Source organism: Zootoca vivipara, chromosome 11, assembly GCF_963506605.1.
Source record: "Zootoca vivipara chromosome 11, rZooViv1.1, whole genome shotgun sequence".
NCBI lineage: Eukaryota > Metazoa > Chordata > Lepidosauria > Squamata > Lacertidae > Zootoca > Zootoca vivipara.
Genome location: NC_083286.1, coordinates 51,492,917 through 51,513,116, shown reverse-complemented (window position 1 = coordinate 51,513,116; position 20,200 = coordinate 51,492,917). Strand labels below are relative to the sequence as shown.

Here is a 20,200-nt window from a genome sequence, read left to right as displayed (position 1 = left end):
CAGTTATCTCAAGTTTATATAATCCAGACATAATATGTCACACACAATAATGGTTATTGTTTTTATTAATTATTATTCCAGCACAACACTAGTCTGTATAAAGGAGGATGATACCTAGAAAGCTTAGGTAGCTTGGGCATAAATTGGACAATGGGGGTGGGGGTGGGATGGGCTCAGGGCATGGAAATTTCTGATCCAACATTCAGTAGGTGGCCTAATTTATATGCTTCTTCAGGGGCTGAGTTGTTTCTATTTGCCATCCGTGTGAGTAAGCTTGCCAAATCACCTATATATGGCAATGCGTGTGACCCCTTCAGGAAGAATTTAACATTGCAGTTACATATACTGTATATTCCTGCGTATAAGACTACTTTTTAACCCAGGAAAATCTTCTCAAAAGTTGGGGGTCGTCTTATACGCCGGGTCATATTTCTTATACGGTGAGTATATCCCAAACTATATTTTAACTGGAAAAGTTGGGGGTCGTCTTATACGCCCAGTCGTCTTATATGCTGGAATATACGGTAAGTACTGTATTGTGCTTCTAGAGCAGGCATCCCCAAACTCGGCCCTCCAGATGTTTTGGGACTACCACTCCCATCATCCCTAGCTAACAGGACCAGTGATCAGGGATGATGGGAATTGTAGTCCCAAAACATCTGGAGGGCCGAGTTTGGGGGAGCCTCTTCTAGAGTGAGCAGAAACATTCTCTCTCTCCCTACCAGGGACATCTACATTTTACTTCCATATTATTTAGCTCCTTTTGGAAAACAGTTTTGAACTTTTGACTTATGTCAGAACTACTGATTACTGACTTTTATTACAGCTACTCATGCAAAGTTAGTGGCAGGTACTGTTGTGCTGCAGTGCCAATCAGACAGAACGAAGGGGGGAAGTCTGACTCCCACCCATTCTTAATTTTGAGGCGGGAGGGGTACCCTCTTCCTTCAGCCTTGCAGCCAAAGCTTTACAAAAGGTCCCACCAAATGCTGAACCAGGGATTGGTCATTCATATGAAAGAACATGTGTGACCATACTGGAATCTGAAGAAGTGTGCATACTGGTATCTGAAGAAGTGTGCATGCACACGAAAGCTCATACCAATGACAAACTTAGTTGGTCTCTAAGGTGCTACTGGAAGGAATTTTTATATTTCCTCTCTGTCAATGCCTTAACTACACTCATAGAATCATAGAGCTGGAAGGAATCCTGAGGGTCGTCTAGTCTAAGCCCCTGCAACGAAGGAATATCAACATGTGGTTACCCATCCAATTTGAAACCATATCAGACCCTGCTTAGCTTTGCAAATGTGCTAGCAGTTTTATTGCTGCACCACAGGACCGCTATGTATTATTACTTCACACACCCCATTGCTAACGAGGTGTTATCAGGGCAGGGTTATCAGTGCTCAGCAGAATGAGCACAAGAGTCCCCAAATGCAACAGGGCCAACACACCACATTTTGAAGTAAGGCAGCCCCCTGCCCACCCCACATAAAACCATTATCTAAAATTACCTACCGTATCTGCATCACTATACCTTACTCTGACAGACTTGTTTGACAGTGGTACAGTCTCCCTTGGAAGGTTGTGGACTCCCCTTCCCTGGATGTTCATCCGTCATAGATGCTTTAGTTTAGATAATGGGGTGGACTAGATGACCCAGGGTCCCTTCCATCTCTACAATTCAATTAGTCTATGATCCTCTCAATGAAAGCAGGTTTGGGACCTAAACCTAGTTAATCTGTAGTCACATTTTTTGACGTTCCTTTTTATTCCTCTGTGGCTGCTGTTTTCTGGCAGAGGATGCAACTTAAAAAATCCTTAAATAAGTATATATTTACAGTGCAAGACTATATATACAGTCTACTCAGAAGTAAGCCCTGTTGAGTTCAATGAAACTTACTCCCAGCTTAATGGGCAGGAATCGGATTGCAGGTTTATTTTAATGGGAAGGTGTTTTTTCTAATCTCCTGAGTAGAGAATTCTCAGGGCACGCAGCCCGCAGCAGGTAAAAACCCAAGTATCACAGAACAGCAGTCAAAACAGACCAACAGCCTCCAGCTGAACAGATAATATTCCCACTTTGGGCACTAAAATGGATCCTTTTGAAACTCGGCGCACCATTGCCAATTCTTTTCACCGAATGCCATTACAGAAACAGACAGGCACGCGCGTAAAGTTGCAGGGAGTTCTCCGTGCAGGGAACGGAGAAAAAGCGTGCAAAGTTTTGGCAACGGGGAGAGCGCTTATTACAGTATTTAGCAGCCTGCGCTGTGTGCGACTGAGTCGCCAGCCTGATCTGCCCGGGTTTACATCCTGTACGTCCGTGCGGACTGTCGCGGGGAACGCCTTTCCTCTCCAATCAACCTTTCCAGAGAGCAGCTTCTGTGAGCTCAGAGCTGGAGGGTGGTGCCGAGCGCCCAGCAAGCCGACTTTCGCTGCTGGCGGGGGAGGAACGCCACTTTTCCGGACTCCTTTGTCCTCCTCCCCTTTCCTTCATGCTCTTCAATGTTTCCAAGGATTGCTAGATTGCTTTGGGGTTTTCTTTTGCTTATGAGGAATTGACTGCGGCGGGTGAGAGTCTTTTGGGAAGGCGAAACAAGCGTCGGACTCTGTAACCAGGCACCAACCAAATCCACGGGAAAGAAAAACTTCGCGCCCTGGTAAGTTTCAGGTAGTGTCGGGGTATTATTTTTGGAAACGCGTTCGCACACCCTGATCCTTACCAGCGAATCGTTTAACTGCTCCGTCGCTTTGCTGAAAGGAAATCCGACCAGGAGATACACTGTAGCAGCAGGCCTGGGAAAAAAACAAAAACAGCAAGCAAGTTTGGATTATTGTTATTATTTACTACCTGCTGTGGTTTCCTTTTTGTGATTTCTGCGCTAATAGTAAGCCAGGTTTTCAGAACCCAAACTTTTGCAGAGCAATTCAGAAGCAACTTGTTTGAGTGCTGAGCAGCTGGAGATCCCAGGAGCTCAGGAGTGGTTCTCCCCCCCTTTATTTTGTAGCTGAATTGCACATGGAGGTTTTAGGTGCGATTGTAAAAAGCACAAGGCACATTGCTGTTTGCTTTTTCTCAGTGTTAACGTAAAATCTTCAAAGTGGAAGTCTTCCAAAAGAAACTTACCCACTCACTATTATATTACTCAGCTTTTTAAAACGTGCTTTGTGCAAAAGGCAATGGCCTGGTTGTAGTATTTTTTTGTTATGTGGCTGTTCGTTTTAAAGATAGTGATCTCTGATGATGTGTACAGGAAGTGTTGTGGTTACATTTTAAAAAAAGTTTTATTCTGCTCTAAGAAAGGAAAATGTGATGATAGAAGGTGATTTGGGCTGCCATAATATGCAGACTTTCCAGAGAGCAAGACCCATGGGACACAGTGGGGTTTACTTCTGAGTAAATTTATATAAGATTACACTGTATGAACTATATGCAGCATATTTTGGAAGCAATCCTGTAGTAATGTACACCAGAAGCAAGCCCCTTTGAACTCATTATGGCTTACTCCTGAGTAAATGTGTATAGGATTGCACTGTTGTTACCTGAATTGCTGCAATGTGGTGGTGAGGTGAATAGACAAAAATATTTTATTCACCATACCTGAACATCTTTAAAGTTGACTCAACTAATTTCAGCGGAGCTTACGCTAAGAAAATACGCCTAGGCACATAGCCTTACAAACTGACATTGACACCTTGACCTTTAGAAGCGTAACTGAAAACAACAGGACTTCCAAATAGCTTGTTCAAGTTCAGTGTGTTTGATGAGTCAGGCAAGTTTGGCTAAATGAAAAATTAAGTATGGGAAAATGAGAAAGCTATGTGCATAAATGAACTAGGAAAAGAGAGGCATCTATATCCTGTATTTGGATTGGTGGGAGTTATGGATAAACATATGTCAAATAAGAGGGGCTGTTTTATACTGCCAGGGAAATGTGGAAAAATATTATGGGTTCCAAAACTGCTTCTGTTAAAAGTTAATGGAAATTTGGCCACAAACCTCTCTTATAGGCAAGATTGCAAGCAGCATTCTGTGGGGTAGCATGTGGGTGCACTTAAGCAATGAGCAGGTTAACACAATTCTGCTCTTTCCCAATGATAAAGCTGTATCTTTGTTTCACCATTTGGCTCAGTGTAGTGGATTTTTATACCAGTGTAACAGAAGGTAACGCTGTGGACTATTTTCACATGCAAAGATGTTCTGTGTCAGGATGTGTTGACTGCTGCACCTGTGCAGTGTGGAAGCTGAGGTTGGCCTGATATATGTGGGGGACATCATTGCAAGGGAAGTATCGGTAGTCCTCACTTGTCAGCTTGTAGGAATTGGTCAGGCTGCTGTAAGCATGTGGTTTTGCACGGGAAAAGCAGACCAACAGGGTGTGTGCTTCCTGCATTATTCAGTCTTGTTCAGCTCCGCATATTGCATTAGGAACAAACCCTTTTAACTGACCCACCAATTCATGGCAATATTCTGCCATAGTGCAGATGGGGCCTTACTGAACTTAGTAGGGCTCCCCCCCCCCCTCCATAGGGGCATAGCACTGTGACCTATGAACCAAGAAATCCACCACTTGAATCTTGCCCCTGCCACAAACTCATTTGGTGACCTTGGGCAAGCCAGTCTCGGCCTCCCCATCTGTAATATGGGCATGTGGGGAGGATAACATTACTGACTGAATTTGCAGAGTTGTTATACGGATTAGAACTAGATAAAGCACGTGAAAATCATTGAACATTGGAAAGTGCTATACCAGGTGTGGCCAACACCCAAGAGACTGCGATCTACTTAGAGTTAAAAACTGGCAGTGATCTATCCCCTTTTTTGGGGTTCAGGTCAAAGTTGTTGAGTTTTTTCAGGGAGGAGGTAAAATGTTGAGCTTTTTTTAGAGGATCCACAGTTGTTCATCTTCTTTGGGGGGAGCCAATGATCTACCAGTGATCTACCACATACGTCCAGTGATCTACCGGTAGATCATGATCTACCTGTTGGACATGCCTGTGCTATACAAATGTTAAGCTCTATTAAGATTGTCTATTGTCTCTATTAAGATAGAAATGTCACCTGTCCATTTTTTCATCTGGGCAGATCAATTCTAGATGCTGAAAATCCAAGAATGGCTTGGAAAGGGGGAGATTACTTCTCTTCTCTGCCCACCCTCCCTTGCTGTCATTGGACTGACCCCTGGTGGGGCTCTGTCTTCCATTTGCACAGCTCTGCAGGAGAAAGAGAGAGAGAGAGAGAGAGAGAGAGAGAGAGAGAGAGAGAGAGAGAGAGAGAGAGAGAGAGAGAGAGAGAGAGAGAGAGAGAGAGAGATATGAAAGAATAATAGAATAAAGGATGAGGATAGTGCATTTCCCCTTTTCCACCCAGGGATGAAAGAATCTGTACACTTTTGGTTCTCTCAGTTTCATATTTTTTCCAATCTTAAATTCAGTTCTCTATATTTCTGCAGCAATTTGCATCCCTCCCCCAATTTGCACCACCTCCCTCGCCCGGGTGGCGCTGTGGGTTAAACCACAGAGTCTAGGGCTTGCTGATCAGAAGGTCGGCGGTTCGAATCCCTGCAACGGGGTGAGCTCCCGTTGCTCAGTCCCAGCTCCTGCCCACCTAGCAGTTCGAAAGCACATCAAAGTGCAAGTAGATAAATAGGGACCGCTCCGGCGGGAAGGTAAACGGCATTTCCGTGCGCTGCTCTGGTTCTCCAGAAGCAGCTTTGTGATGCTGGTCACATGACCCAGAAGCTGTCTGCGGACAAATGCCGGCTCCCTCGGCCTATAGAGCGAGATGAGCGCCGCAACCCCAGAGTCGGACACGACTGGACCTGATGGTCAGGGGCCCCTTTACCCTTTACCCAAAAAAACATGAAAATTTCACATCATTTTAGCACACATTTCTCCTAAGAAACACATTTTGTATGCAGTTTTGATGAATAAAATGCATTTTTAATGTCGTTTTCCCCAGTATCCACTCTTTTACCTTATTATGTGCATTTTGTAAATAATGTTTGGTAGGAGAACTTTATAGCAAGATTTGGACAAGTGCAAATTTTGATGGATGGCTGCGTTTCAGTTCTCAGTGTGAATTGGATGGATTCACTTTTAAACATGTACTGAATTGAATTTATCCCCCGCCCCTACACTGAGGTCATGCTTTTGCCTCTCCATTTGGAGCCCCAATCTGGACCCATAAAGGTGAATCATGACCACATGTGCCCTATGTCAGGTAGCAGAAGAGAACAACCTAGGGAGGAAAACACGCTCCAAATTAACCTGTCCCCAACCATAACGGTCTCTTTCAGGGCCAATTGTAGATTGAAGAGCATAAACCAGGCATCCCCAAACTTTGGCACTCCAGAAGTTTTGAACTACAATTCCCATCTTCCCCGACCACTGGTCCTGTTAGCTAGGGATCATGGGAGTTGTAGGCCAAAACATCTGGAGGGTCGCAGTTTGGGGATGCCTGGCATAAACCATGGATGGGCAAACTGTGATCTTTCAGATGTTGTTAGACTACAACTCCCATCCTCCCCAACCATTGGAGCCAAGGAAGTTGGCGTCTAAGACCATCTGGATCGTATCATGGTACTTCATCTCTGGAGGACATGAAAGAGTCCTGTTGGATTGGATCAAGGGATCATCTACTTCAGCATCCTGTTTGCCATAGATGCCAAACAGACGACTCTGCGTAGCTCACAAACCAGACATGAAGGCAGCAACTGCCCCTGGTTTATCCGATAGTCAGAGATAAATGACTTCTAGACTTGGTGGTTTTGGATCCAGGGCTGGGGTTGGACCTTTATCAGCCTGAGCACCACATTCCTTTCTGGTCAAGCTTCCGGAAGCCACATGTTGGTGGTGGGCAAAACCCGAGGCAAACGACAGAGCAATGAATGTAAATTTTACCTTTGTATATCAGGGTACTATCTACACCAGGCTTCCTCAAATTCTGCCCTCCAGATGTTTTTGGCCTACAACTCCCATGATCCCTAGCTAGCAGGACCAGTGGTCAGGGATGATGGGAACTGTAGTCTCAAAACATCTGGAGGGCCGAATTTGAGGAAGCCTGATCTACACACATCCTCTAACCAGGCAAGCAAGAGTCATTATCAGAGTTCAGAGACACTGACCAGTCAGGCAGAAACAGTCAAGGAAAATGAGAAGCAAGACCTACTGATGGGTGTGTCTTGAGAAGAGAGGTTGTGGCTGGGCAGGGTATGTGGCCTGGTGTGGTTGCCAAAGTAGAGATTCCCAGGTGAAAAAACCTGCAGGGCTGCATTTGGACCCCGGGGGCTGAGGTTCATCACCTCTGTTCCAGATAGACCTAATCTCTGTGAAGTTGTACATTCCTTTTTAAAAGCTACCTGAGCTAGAGGTTTTTTATGGGCACCTGGAACAGTGAGATCTTCAATCGGCCCCTCCAACCACACCAGCATGTCTCCGTCTCACAACTGTGCTGTAGTCTAAGGACGCATCTGCTTGCCGCTTCAGAATAGAGTTTTGAAACCTTGATCTCACATACCTTGCCATACCTTGAAGCTCACAACAGTGATTACAGTGGAACAAATACCATATTTGGAGTTTCCTTCTGTAGAAATCAGCCGTGTCCATGATTTTTTGCCACTGAAAAATTATGAGAAGATTGGCGGAGGAAGCAACATTTATTTATTTAGCAACACACACAAAAGTTTTTTTTAAAAAAAAATACACACACAAAGAAATAGACAAAATAGAGAAAACATAGTATATCACCATCACAATTGTTAACTATTAACAATTACAATTTTTAACCTGCTGTATTTTGCATAAATGAGTTCCAAATTTCAGCTTGACTTGGAAAACAAATTGTGGAGCTGACTTTTATAAGGTTGTGTAGTACATAACATTAGCAGTAGCTGCGTGGAGCATGTGTTCTCCAGATCAGGCAATATTTTGACAAATCAATGAAATCATCTTCCTATTAATGTAGTGAGGCAAAGCACCAGTGGAAATTATATTTTGACGTGTCTGATGCTGACATTCATAGTTACAGGTAGGTAGCCGTGTTGGTCTGAGTCGAAGCAAAATAAAAAAATTCCTTCAGTAGCACCTAAAAGACCAACTAAGTTTATATTTTGGTATGAGCTTTCGTGTGCATGCACACTTCTTCAGATACACATCTGAAGATACACACCAGAAGTACTTATAAGGCATATTTGTCCAGAAGATATATACTTAAATTTTAAATAAATGTTTTATGGAACCCGACACCCTCTTTATTTTTTATTAGAGATTGGTATCTATTAACAATTGAAAGCAGGATCCAGTCAGTTCTCTCCGCTTTGTTTAGGAAGAAGGTATGGAGCCCACATGGTGTAGAGAGAAGGAAGCAGGGAATTAAGAGGTGGCTAGGGCTGGAAGGAGAAAGGGAGGAAGCAAAACAGATTTCCATTGCAGGAAAGTCTTCATCCTCCCTCACCATTACTCACCCCAAAGCCTACTGTCACACACTTCCCTGCTGTGGGTGATCCATACATCTGACGGCAAGTAGGAAGGAGGAGAAAGTTTCCTTGCACTGGCCAAACCCTACCCATTCCAGTATTCTCTCTCAATCGTCATCACGCTTGCAGGCTGTTAAGGTCACCCTGATCTACTTTTCTGCTTGCACCTGAAAAGGCATTTGTGCAGAATAGTTGTGTCAGAAGAATATTAATGGGGGTGTGGATTAAAATCATAGAATTGTAGAGTTGGAAGAGACCACAAGGGCCTTCCAGTCCAACCCCCTGCCGAGCAGGAAACACCATCAAAGCATTCTTGACATATGCCTGTCAAGCCTCTGCTTAAAGACCCCCAAAGAAGGAGACTCCACCACACTCCTTGGTAGCAAATTCCACTGCCGAACAGCTCTTACTGTCAGGAAGTTCTTCCTAATGTTTAGGTGGAATCTTCTTTCTAGACTATGTGTACTAGACTATGCATTAGTATCAAAAACAACGCATTGCAAATATACAATGTCTGCTTTTGGCTGTGCATTGATGAAATGACTACAGCGTATATGTCTCGTTATTATTTTTTGACAGGAGCAACTATATACCCTATTTTTCCGTCTATATTTAAGATGCCCCCATGTATAAGATGCCCCCTATTTTTGGGGACTCAGATTTAAGAAAATGGGGGGGGGAGATGGCCCAGAGTATAAGACGCCCCCTAATTTTTGACGTTATTTTTTTTGGGGGGGGGGAACCTAGTCTTATACAGTGGTACCTCTGGATACAAACTTAATTTGTTCCAGAGGTCCGTTCTTAACCTGAGGTACCACTTTAGCTAAGGGGCCTCCTGTTGCTGCTGCGCTGCCGCCGCACAATTTCTGTTCTTATCCTGAGGTAAAGTTCTTAACCCGAGGTACTACTTCCGGGTTAGCAGAGTCTGTAACCCAAAGTGTTTGTAACTTGAGGTGCTTGTAACCCGAGGTACCACTGTACATGGAAAAATATGGTGTGTGTATATATATATATACCATTCCCAACATAATGTCACACACAAGTGTGACCAACAAACAGAATATGAGATTGAGCTATCCGAACAGCAACAACAGGCTTGATTCTGAATGCCTGAGGTCCAGAAAACAGGTTTCTCTTCCCCGCCCGCCCCTCCACCAGTGGTGGGGCCTTGAGTGCTGTCCTTTACATTCTTACATTTACATAAGTGCATGATTGCCATTCATTATTGGGGGGGTGGGGAATAAAGTGTTGCATTTAGAGAGAGCATTGCCGCAGCAGAAAACCTGTTCTCTTCTATGGATACTGGCCAGCCATCAGCAAGATCCCTCCTCTTCAGGGAGGGGGGACTTTGCGGGCGGGACCCGCTCCACGCACCGAGCAGGGGGGCGTGTTCGGCCCCCTGCTCCACCTATACCTGCTGCCGCGCTCAGGGCCCTGGCTGGCCAATAGGGCCAGCTTGTGGGCGGGGTTACCTGCTTCAAAAGAGCACGGCAGCCTACAGATCTCCCCTTTTGCTGCTGCTCCTCATCGGATCTCCCGCCTACCCTCCCTTTAGGTCTTCCCTTAGGGTGTTCGCTTTGACCTTGCTATGGACTTCGGTTGGTCGCCTTTGGTTGCCCAAGGGGCCTGGTAGGAGTTTTCTTTTTTATCCGGTTGGCTAATTGGCACCGGCCTCTTGGTTTTTTCCGCCTACCTCATAGCAATTCGTCACAACTTCTTCGGTATTTGGCGGTAGGCATTGGAATATGGAGTTGTCTGGTGTGTTCGAGGACTGGTTGTGGCCATCATCCAACCCTCCTCTTATAGGGGTATCCCATTAAGGGATCCGGAGGTCGTGGATCCTGTCCGACGCCCTGCCGGTGGCTAGGGCCATGGCACGACCCCCGGTGACACCAGGGGGAGCTTTCAGTTGTATTTGCATCAACAGGCTCCTTCCTCGGGGTGTTAACCTGATATGACCCCCCCGCTGAGTGGGGTGGAGTCACGCTTGCTAGTGAGTCCAATGCCTAAGCCAATACCTCTCACTTGCTCTAACCAATAAAGTTGTGGCCTTATTCTACCCATTAACTCAAATACCATGTGTCACTGTGTCTTTATTTCTTGCGGGGGGCGGGTCCTCGAACCTCATGGGAGGGGGAGCTGGTAACCGTCCTCTGCACTCAAAAGTTTGCTTCAGGATCTGCAGCAGAGAAGCAATAGGATGCTGATTTGCAAACACAGGAGCATGGAGAGGTGAATCTTTCTCCCCATCCCCTGGCAGAATGCAGATGGGAGGGAATAAGTATTCTTTAATGCCTCTTCTCCCTGACATACTCTTAGCTAGTCACTTACATAAAAGCCATTTCCTGACGTCCTTCAACTATTGACCAAGCCCCGTTGTAATGGCAGCCAAGAAGTGGAACCACGACAACAGAGTTCTGGATGGGTTCAGTTCTTGATTAGCTCCCATGAAGTTATCAAAGACAAAAGAAGTGGGCTGCCATTAATGGCAAACTTATTTGAGGGAGCGAGGTCAAACCTCTCTCATTCCGCCTTTCAAAAACTGGAGTAACAAAGAGATAAGAGGTGGATTTAGCATCTGCTCATGGTGTGCCTGAGAACACACTTCTTTTTTTCTCCCACGTAGGGGGAACGGCTGCAGTAAGCGGATGCATTTCAGGGGCTAGAAACCTCTGAGATAACAAAGTGAAGCAGCGAAGTGAAACGAAAATGTAGCCTGTAGCCACGCTTGTGTGTTGCTTGGGAGGGTGTGAACTGGATCAGAGACTTCCTACTGAACGACTTGCTAAAGATATTAAATTACCTTTATGTAAGACGCTGGAAAGACAAAAAAACGGAATAGAGATGAAAGAAAGTTGTGTTTGGAAACCCAAGAATTCAAAGCAGGTGGGAGCCTGTGACACTCCAGATGTTATTGGACAGGCATCCCCAAACTGCGGCCCTCCAGATGTTTTGACCTACCACTCCCATGATCCCTAGCTAACAGGACCAGTAGTCGGGGAAGATGGGAATTGTAGTCCAAAACATCTGGAGGGCCGAAGTTTGGGGATGCCTGTTATTGGACTACGAAGTGTCATACTCCCTTGCTGGGCTGATGGTGGGCCCATCCACACTTTCATTTGCCCTGTGATTTCAAGCCATAGGTCTGAGAAAGTTTTATTTTTATTTTGTCTTGCCACGTTCCCCAAGAAAACATGCTGCGTACTGCTGAATTTCAACAATCCCCAGAAAACCCAATTGATGTTTGTTCCGGTTCAACAGCAAACTGGATTTTCAAAACAAAATTAAAAAATAAATAAAAAATCCTTCCAGTAGCACCTTAGAGACCAACTAAGTTTGCCATAGGTATGAGCTTTCGTGTGCATGCACACTTCTTCAGATACACTGAAACAGAAGTCACCAGACCCTTATGTATAGTCAGAGGGTGTGGAGGCTTATTACTCAGAAGGGTGGTGGGAATGGGTGATTGGCTGATAGGAGTGGTAAACCTGTTGGTGACTGTTAACGACTGCAGTAGGTCTTGCAGGAAAAAGCAAGGGCTTGAAGTGCTAAAGAAAGATTTTCAAAGGGAAAGCAGAAGGACAAAAAACAGCAACACACCACCCTCTCAGATCCATGACTTGAAATCATGAGACAATTGAACTGTGGATGGCTTGAAGTTGAGAGTCCAACAACATCTGGAAGGCTACAGGTTCCCAGCCTTTCTGTAAATGATCAGAGCATGAAATTATGTCTCGCCTGAAAGTTACGGTGCAGTGTGAAGCAACAGAAGCGGAGGATGTCTGGCTGTAGAAGTTATTTCATTCTTTATTCAGAACTTTACCCATAGTGTAAAACTCTGTTCATTTAGGCTTGGCGAAAAATCCTGCCTAAGGAGTCAACCATGTAAGTGCTTGTAGGACTCGTTTTGACTGCAAGGTTTAAGTAAGTACTTTGGGCTACTACAAACCAAGCCCCTTTTGTGCCATGCTCTGTGCATATGTATCTGTGTGGATTGGGTGGAAGTATCCTTCTGTTCTGCAGGCCTTCACGACTGTGGAGTTCCCTGTTTCCACCCGCTGAATATATTAGCAAGTGGAAGTGCCACAAGCAGCATACTCATTGGTGCCAGCCCATAGAAGGCCCTGAAATGGGGCGTCCTGGGGCAGGGCCTGAGCTGCTGGACCCCAAGTCTGCAAACCAGAGGTGACATTAATTGTGTGAATGTTGACATGTTTGGTTACCGAAATATAGCATGAATGAATGTGGTTAATGCACACATTTTTGCTTTGCAAATAGCAGCTGTGTGTGTGTGGTGGGAAAACCTGAGAAGCCTCAGGAGTGAGAGGAGTGGGGGGGGGAATTTAACTCTCTCATTTCCACTGTTCTAGCAACATTCACCTCTTTGAAGCTATATAATAATAAGAATTTATTATTTATACCCCACCCATCTGGCTGGGCTTCCCCAGCCACTCTGGGCAGCTCCCAACAGAATATTTAAAAAAAAACACCATCAAACATTAAAAACTTCCCTAAACAGGGCTGCCTTCAGATGTCTTCTAAAAGCCAAGTAGGTGTATATTTCCTTGACATCTAATGGGAGGGTGTTCCACAGGGCGGGCGCCACTACCGAGAAGGCCCTCTGCCTGGTTCCCTGTAACCTCGCAAGGAGGGAACTGTCAGAAGGCCCTCGGAGCTGGACCTCAGTGAACGATGACGGTGGAGATGGTCCTTCAGGTATGGTTCTGTGGGCATAAGTGGGAAGTTCATTTGAAACAATGGCGGTTGGTCCACTAGTGAATGAGGCGGTGCCATACCAGCCTTGATGTGCCATTAGCCGGCCCCCTTACAATCAGTCCAGGTGGTGGTAGCCCTGCCTGTCTGCTTCCTTCAGTCTCGGTATTCGCTATGTACCGTAGAACTGACCTGTGGGAAGGGGAAGGAGGGAGACAAAGCTTGCAGGAGTCAGCTCTGCCCTGGCATTGACTCTGCTGCCACCTAGTGTTGGCCTCCTTGCCTTCTGCCCTAGCAGCCCCAACGAGCACCAGACTCTGCTGGTTCAGGTTTCAGAAATCAGATAAGTGTTTCTTGCAAATGCAAGTAGGTTCTGATGCCACACAGCAAAACATCTACACACACACACACACACACACACACAAGCCACAATTCATGTCAGAAGTTAATGTGTAATTTCCAGCAGGATGGCAGTGTGTGTTGCAGCTGTAGAAATGAGGTTTTTTTCTGGACCGCAAAAGGGAGATAAGGAGTTAAACTTCTCTTTATCCCATCCCTGCTTCCTCTCAGCTGTTATTTGCATAATACATTTATTTGTGTTGGTTGCACTCGCACGATTAACTCTATGTCTTGTTTGGCTCTCCAAAAAATGAAAGTAAGGGCCAAACTTGAGGTGGAAAGCACATTAAACTGGGGCGGGGGGTGTCTACTCTTTATACTTAACTGAGCAAATGGGGGAGTGGGGAGAAACATGCCCCTCCTTGCCTTATCTCGTTGAGCTCCATAAACTGTAAGTAGTTTTCTTCCTGCCTGGTTCATTTCCAGTATTGGGAGTCAGGGCAGGAGAAATCTGCTTTAATGTTAGGAAGTACAACAAGGTGAGGCAGGGGAAGGGAGGGCTATGAATTTCTCTCCCTTCCTCTGCATCTTCTACGTTTTATTACAAAGAGGAGCACCCATCCTTACTTTATACGTGAATGGGGGAAATATATGTAATATAGCATGCACGCATACGCAGTTGCCCCGCATGTTTAGTTTGGGCCTTAAAAGCCCTTTAAAATTTGACTGAGTCATTCTTCCCCTTAAAAAAAGAAAAAGGAAAAACCTCTGGTGCTTGAAGAAGCTGTACGAGAAGTTTTGCACACAGCTGTGTTTGCACGCCCATCTCGGCCTTGACCTTGAGAAAGTTTGCACAACGATAAGGAGCAGTTCTCATGATGGGTGGCGATTATACCTGCCTCCTGTGACACACTAGGATAGTTTGTGCCTCCTGTAAAATCTGCTTCAGGGCGTAGCCGGCACCTATTTAAAGCCCAGGTATGCACCCTCCCTCACAAGATAGAGAAACTCTCGAGGCAGACACACCAAGGCACACATTACACTAACAGCCACGTTGTAGGATATTGGCAAACAAATGTCAGGAATGTTATTTTGAAAGGTGACCATAAAGATGGATTGTGACTGTGTAGGTGGGCAAACCTCAGATTCACTTCCTCTTGTCCTTTGGTCTTACTCTTGCAAACACATGCTTTGAGCCACCAACCCTATGGGAGCAAGGAAACAGGTGGCGAAAGGGTTAAGTGTTCCCATCGCTTCTCTGGTCTAAGTTTCTGAAGTTGCTTTACTTCTGTTAAAAAAAATAGGCATGAGCATGTATTTAACTCCTGAATTGTGCTTCTAGTCAGTAGCTGTGCCGGTTCCTAATTTTACGTCTGTCTTCCCACAGTGGACCTTAACTCTTTACCTCCAAGCTCTTAAAGCATGGTAATCTTCTTCTCCTTTTCTTCACCTCTGACATGAAGCAAGCAAACAAATAGGTCTGAGATGAGGGTGGAGATAGGTGCGCTGGTTGGTTGGTGATGGCAGAAAGGGTCCAGTGCCTCCTCCAAGGAGAGGGAAAGTTATGCTGTTCTCCCATGGAGAAACAGGGTCTCACTCAGGTGAGAAATTGCAGGTTCCCCAAATGCAGTTGGTTACCTCCTGTTGTCCCATGTTCATTTTGTAGATGGTGGTGAAAAAGGACAAGGTGAACAGTCAGAGAAAAAGAGGACATAATCATGCATGTACCCTAGGTGCAACTAACTCCTTGGGGCATGCAACACAATAACACCCCCCAAAAATGTGATTGACTTGCCTAAGATCCAGGACAAAGCACCACATTTCGGACTTCAATTCCGGCTTTGAACTCCCAGACATATGAAAGCCCTACACAATGGTCAAAGATTAAGAAGTGAATCACAGCCATTTCCCACTTGCCACTTCTAAACCTGTATTGCCTTCCACAGCCAAGCTGTGGGTCAACATGCGTCCAGATCCTATGCTTGTTTTTGTGTAATGTTCCAGAGATGGTTTGACCTCCAATCTAGATGCTTGTCGAGCCATTCCCAAGACACATCTGGATTTAGTTTGGGTTGGGGGGGGGTCGGAATCAGGGTGTTTTTGTTTGTAAGTAGTGCTATTTTTTGCCTTATAATGAATTGCTCACTGTTTTAGTGGACTAGCAGACCTGTCAGAAAGGTTTAAGGTGGAGCTGTTTGTGCCAGAGGCGAGGCCCTGCTGAGTCACAAAATAGCAGTTCCTTCTGCTTCCACAGAACCTGCATTTCCACTTTGCCTGTTACCTGAGTCCTGCTTATTAATAAGGTAGGCTGAGTTAGCTGTAGCTTATTGGTTAAATGGCTGGGGGGGGGAAATAAAAGATGGGTTTGGGGGATCCCAAGTCTCTTGTCACTGGTAGTCATGGAAATTAGGAACAACAGCCCTGAAATGAATGTATTTAACACTTAAATCTATATAAGTCAAGTGAGAGGGAGAAAGCTATGACTTGAGAATGGGGGGGGGGGGGCGGGGCGGGCGAACAATATAATAAAGCAGTGAGGAGGCAGGAATGTTGCTCCAGGAAGTTAAGGGTGAGGGGAGATAAAAGTTTTAGCAGCAGTAGGGGAAGTCTTCTAAGAAAAAAAATGAATGTTTTATTCCCCTGTTTTAAGTTTGCAACGCAGTGGGTTTTTTTCACTCAGTTCCAGAGTTTTCTTGAAAGCTTAAACTCATGCAGCTCAATATTAAAACCATTAAAAAGATGTGATAACCAGTCCTTCAGAAGCAGAGCCAGTGGAGCTTCTGCAAGGGCAAGACCTGTCTCATTAACCAATTAGAATCCTTTGAGAGTGTCAGCAAGCTTGTAGCTGATCCAATCAACAGTATGTTCTTAGACTTTCACAAAGCTTTTTACGAAGTGTCTTGCCAAATGTTCCAGTCCTGGAATAAGGAGAGGTTCTCCTGTGGATCTGGAACTGTTTAAGGAATAGGAAGCAGAGAGTATGAATAAATGGGCAGTTCTCAGTGTAGAGAATATAGAAGGCAAGAGTCCCTATAAAGATTGGTATTGGGACGTGCTTTTTAACTTGCTTATAAGTGGTGTAAAATTAGGAGTTAAGTTGTGAGAAAGCCCAGGGGTAATGACAATATCAAATTGTTCCAGGTTGGTTAAATCAAAAGGTTTGTTTTCGAGATGCTCCAAAATGATCTCTCCAAACTGGATGAATGTGTAGTAAAAAAGATAAATGCAACTCAAATGTGAACTGGTGCACACAGGAGCAAGGATTTCTAACTGGCAATGACTGACCAGACCATGGGGGTTGTAAAGGATAATTTGATTAATATCCCAATCCAGTGTGTGGCAGCTGTGAAAAAGGTGAATTCCGTGTGTGGGATGGTTGAAAATAAAACGACCAACATCATAATGCCCGTTATACAAGCCTGTGGTGAGACCCTTTTGAAATACCGTGTATAGTTCTGGTTGCCTCACCTCAATAAGTATAGTGCAGAACTGGAAAAGGTTCATATAATGCAACCTGAATGATCAAATGGATAGGCATATTCCAATGGTGGGAAGCATTGCCTCTCTTTCTCCCCCACCCCCACTAGCCATCCTTCCAATTCCATACATAGTTTCTGCCAAGGGAATTGCTCCTTTCACCTTGAAGACTGAAAATACATATAATTCAAGTAAGGTTTCAAGGGAGAAATGGCGTGTCAGACAATGCGTCATTGTGTGTTTGCACTGATGCAGGAAGTCAACATTCACTTCCTGTCTCCCAGATAACAAGATGAATTCTTCAGGGTTTTTTTTGTTGAGATACCACCCACAGACGGTGATAATTTCTTGCTAATGCAAAATACAGCACTTGAGTTGAGTGCCCTTTCCCCCTGTGCAAGTGTGCTGTGCTGGCAGAAGGCTGTGAAGGGGAGGACCAGAAGGGAAGCAGGAAAGCCAACTCCTAATTTGTGATTTCAGCCTCCCCAAGAGGAAACTCCCTTTCCCCACCTTTCTCTGCGGGAGAGATGCTTAGTATTTTTCACTCTCCGATTAGGCTCTAAAATCTGCTAAAGGAAGTTGGCTCATCTTTCTAACTGCATATTTGTGGGCACGTCGCTAGTGTCAAATGAAGCATTTGTTCTTTTCTAGACTTTCTCCCCTTTCCCAAACTTGTAATATTCAATCTAGTTGGAGGTTGCTGCAGCTTTGAGTCTTAGAACTGATCTTCTCCGTCATTTTACAGGTCTCTGCCATGGTTGTTCTGCGGTCCTGATGTCCATAAAAGCCAAGACATACCTTTTTGTTCCTTTAGCAATCTAAGCAGTAGACCTGCGTGGCTGCAGACAGCATGAATAACTCAGTTGAGAGTGTCATCCCCAAGCAGGGTTCCTGTGGCTTTCATAGATTTTTTTATATTTCATATTTTTTCTTCTTTTGCCTGAAATTGGACTGTGTGCCACAAATCCTGATGCCATAATAAATCTGTTCATTTTTTGGGTGCCCCAAGATTCTTCCTGCCTTCCCCCACCCCCCTTTTAAGCTCAAATTAACACTTTTGTATTGTCATATAGTTCAGACACCTTAGCACTTTTTTGTGGCGGGGGGGGGGGGACCAAACCATAACAGGTTGGAAGCAAATGGGAAGAAAACAGCACATTTCATTAGATGTGACCACACACTCCAGCACCCTACCCATTCGTTAGAAGCTACAGTAGCATAATTAAATACTAAACACACACAGATACATGGGAGAGTAGAAAGAGTAGAGAGAGTCTTTCAGTTGGGGGGTTGCTTTTGTCTTCCAGAATTTAGTGATGCAAATTCTGGCTGTCTCTAGAAGAGTTGCAATTACTTCTAGATCTGTTGGACTCTCCTCCAATCTCAAACAGCAAAGATGAGCTGTTTTGAGAGTGTGTGGCAAGTTGTAAACAGTGCTTTCTCAAACTATCTCAAATAAGATGTTCCATAACTTTTTTTACACTGCCAGAAGATATGCTAATAATCTACTCTTAATGATCCACATCTCCATCAGAGTATATTTACTTTATATATTCTATGAGGAATAAGATACTATGAGGAATAAGATACTACTGATAGATTGTCTTGAAGAAACTCTTTTTGAGAGTAGAGCTCATCAGAGATCTGGGAATGTTATTAAACAACCAAATCCATTTCTCTTGTTGGATATTAGAATTTAATTTTATCAAGTCTGTTACCCAACTAATCTTATATGTGGGCTGTGCATGAGTAAGTTTAATTTCGGAAAGAATTGCGTTAACATTAGTTATTAACTTCTTATGGTTAATTTTCAATAACAGAGTTTCAAATTTTGTCAATCTATGCAGTCAGTCTTCCATATTTGTTTATTAGTTGTTCTCCCATATGACTGAGTTGGAAAAACTGAAAGACAGCCCATTGTCCCAATGCAAGTAAGGCTTGGTGATATGAGATTGTCTGTTCCTCTTCAATCCAAGTTCCCACATGCATGGTATTTCTCCATTTTGGAAAGTTGATTGTGCCATATCATTCTTGATTTTTAAAAATAGATGTTTAAAGGAAGGAACACAACAGGGGAAGGTTATCACTATTTGCTTTGGAAACGGTGCTTGTGAAATATCTTGTCTGTAACCTAGCAGTTATGGAAGAATGTTGTCAGAAAAACATGAGCAAACTTGGATTATCACTTTGAGAATGTTCATACTGTAATTGCTAGAATAGGAAGATATGGAGCTGCCATTGGTCCATCTAGCTCCCTGTTGGCTGCACTGACTAACAGTAGTTCTTCCAGGGTTTGGGCAATGAGTTTTTCCCACCTAGAGATGCTGGGAATTGAACCTGGGACCCTCTGCATGCAAAGCAGATGCTCTGCCACTAAGCTACAGTCCTTAGCAGTCACAATTCAGTGGGAGAGTGCATGTTTTGGGGACGGACAGTCCCAGGTTTACTTCTTGTTTTCTCCAGTTAAAATGATCTCAGTAGAGCTGGAAAAGATCTTGGTGGAATCATGACAGGTTCTTCATCCACGTGTTAAAGGCATGAAAAGCCCTGATTTCCTCCTTTGTATCTGGTCACCCAGGGAATGGATGTTTACTGGTAGAATCATAAAATCATAGAATTGGAAGGTACCATGAGGGTCATCTAGTTCAACCCCCTGCAATACAGGAATCTTTCGTCCAATGTGGGACTCGAACCCACGGCCCTGAGATTAAGAGTCTCATGCTCTAGCAACTGAGCTATTCAGCAGCCTACCTAGCTTCAGCAAATGACAGTTTTGCCACTGTGAAGATGCAGTATGGCTAGGAAGCTGAGTTTGTTGAATTTCTACCTGTATTGCTACTAAAGTCAGAGAGGAGAAAGGAGGCATCCTTGAAATTAACACCAGTGTTTCTGATTATTCACCTGCCACCAAGAAGAATGGGTCTATTTGTGACTTACTGGTAAATCCTTGTAAAAAGACATTTAAATTATTCAGGTTGTGACAGCGAGCACGATTGATTTTATTGTAGTTTTGAGTTTCTGCACAGCCTGTCTTAATTCCAATATAACCCTCCCTCTTGGGAGCTGCTTTCATGGCTTTGATTTACTTCCAGTGTGACCCTTAGTAGCAACTCCCAAGCCGTTAGGCTTTGCATGTTTTCCCCTTCGGCTTGCTGTTGTGTGAATGGAGATCTACTAACAGCCATGTCT

General features: G+C 44.5%; 1 protein-coding gene across 3 annotated transcripts in view; it reads left to right on the top strand.

Annotated features, from left to right (window-relative positions):
- RAB27B (RAB27B, member RAS oncogene family) overlaps positions 1–20,200 on the top strand; it is a 114,524-nt gene that overhangs the window by 70,900 nt on the left and 23,424 nt on the right. Inside the window, exon 1 of one of the 3 annotated variants that reach the window (XM_035100575.2) lies at positions 2,302–2,665. The exons of 1 other annotated variant lie outside the window; for it this stretch is intronic. The gene's annotated coding sequence lies outside the window, so the exon portion shown is untranslated. Of the gene's footprint in view, positions 1–2,301; positions 2,666–8,890; positions 12,407–20,200 lie in introns of those variants that run through there. One more of the 3 variants, XM_060280353.1, reaches the window with a different exon arrangement.